This window comes from Saxophila tyrrhenica (assembly GCF_035928015.1).
Source record: "Saxophila tyrrhenica strain CCFEE 5935 chromosome Unknown scaffold_24, whole genome shotgun sequence".
Classification (NCBI taxonomy): Eukaryota; Fungi; Ascomycota; class Dothideomycetes; order Mycosphaerellales; family Extremaceae; genus Saxophila; species Saxophila tyrrhenica.
The window spans coordinates 62,703-64,655 of NW_027041756.1; positions in this window are offsets into that span (position 1 = coordinate 62,703).

Here is a 1,953-nt window from a genome sequence, read left to right on the forward strand (position 1 = left end):
CTATATTCTTGCTTGGCCTGTGTCCCCGCTCGTCCCGTCTTTTGCTATGCGGCGGGCAATTTTCTATCACATTGGGCGAGTCGACATGCGTCTAGACGTAACAAGACGGGGAAGGCCTCGCTTGAGCCCATACTCTGGACGCATCGGCGCACAGGACCTGTGGGGACTTGGATGGCACCGACTGGGCGGGTCATCCTTCCGCCCAAGCCGCAACCGTTTTCCCTGTTCTGTGCCGGGCTGGTCTTCTGTGACAGGGCGGACTCTGTTAATCATTGAACATCCCTGCGGATCTGATCGGTCACATCACGATGCACCAGCTTGCCGAGCATGTGTCACAGGATCGGACTCAACTCGTCACACATGTCCGCCAGCAGCAGGGCTGGACACCACTGGTACCGCACGACCGAACCTCTCGTGTATTGCATGCGGGAGGATTTGAGGCGGACTCTGGCGAAGAGTGCCGTTCTGCTGCCACCGGGCTCTCTTTCGCTCTCTGCGCTCTGGACATATGCCAGCTCCGAATGTGAGGATTGAACACTAATAAGCCTTTAAGGAAACGAACTATGGGCGCAGCATTACAATGGGCAGCAAGCCGCTGGTAGGCGACAACGCTACGATGACCAGATTAACGCCACAATACTGCCACTCGAAGAACTCGGCCGCAGTGCATTCCGACTTCTCAGCCCTTCCTGGCCGCAATCCTACCTGAAGACGCGTCTCGTTGCTCCTGTCCTCGGACAGCCTGCCAAAGGAACAACGAGGAGGCGAAAGTAAAAGCGGCACAATCACCTTCGCGGCAAGACATAAGGAGGGGCCGCTCCGAGCGCCGCCCAATTGAGTGGACGGAGGGACATTCAGGCGCAGAGAAACGGGAGTGACTGGTTGTGGTTGTAGCAATCTAGATATTGGCTGTCTGCTTTAGGCTCAGTGCTTCTGCGAAAGTCTGGGATCGACAGTTCCGTACCTCAATCATGCAGTACCCCATTACAGCACCACGTGTCGCCCCAAGACCGCTCTGGAGGGCCACTGGCGTGCCGCAGCCTAGACCAGAGATTCTCCACGAGGATCGCGAGGTCTGCGGGCATCTCTTCCCGTGCGACCGCATAATGATCGAAGTCAAAGTCAACACCAGCCAGTAAAGCAGCGCCGCGACGAGTGAGAGGTCGGTTTTCGATAAGAATATGCGGTAGAGGACGCGGCATCAAGAGCCTAGACTAAGGCTTGAAGTTGCCAACCAGGTGGACGGCGTAAATCTAGATTGGCTCGGATGCACGGTGAATCAGCCGCTAGCTCGCAGATCTCCCGTCTAGTAGTGTAAGAACGCCTGCTTTGAGTTTGAGTGATTTGACGTACTCGGGACCTTGTAGGCAAAGACACATTGTCCGCTTGTGTGTAGATTTCTAGTGGTCTAGAACTTCACTCACGTACATGTCGTCCAACAAAGACATGGTAAAAGTGGTAAGTACGCGATCACCTGTGGAGCGGAGAAGGTAGGCCTAGACTACCACGTACAGCCTTAGAATCTACCTTTCTGCATATATATACTTCCCCTTCCGTTGCCTTTTACTAGCCTCGATAGGTCTTTGCTTACATCCTCTGGCTACTCTACGAAAGTCTCTCGTGTGCCATAGAGCCATCGTTCTAGGACCCGTTCCTACTCTGCCAACATGCGTTCCTCCGTTTTGTGCGTGCTCTTAGCATGCCTGAGCGTATCCCAAGCAGAACCGATACCAGCTTTGCCCCATCTTGTTGCTCGGACCAAAAAGACGACCGCCGCCGGGGCAACGACGACTGTTACACAGACTAGCATGGTCACTGGTGCAGTGAGCACGACGACTACGACTCTTACAGCAACGACGACTCAGCCTGCGAGGACTATCACGCAAACCCTGCCGGCGGAGACGCAGACAGAAACCGAGACCCGGACCGAGACTCTGCCAGCTGTGACACAGA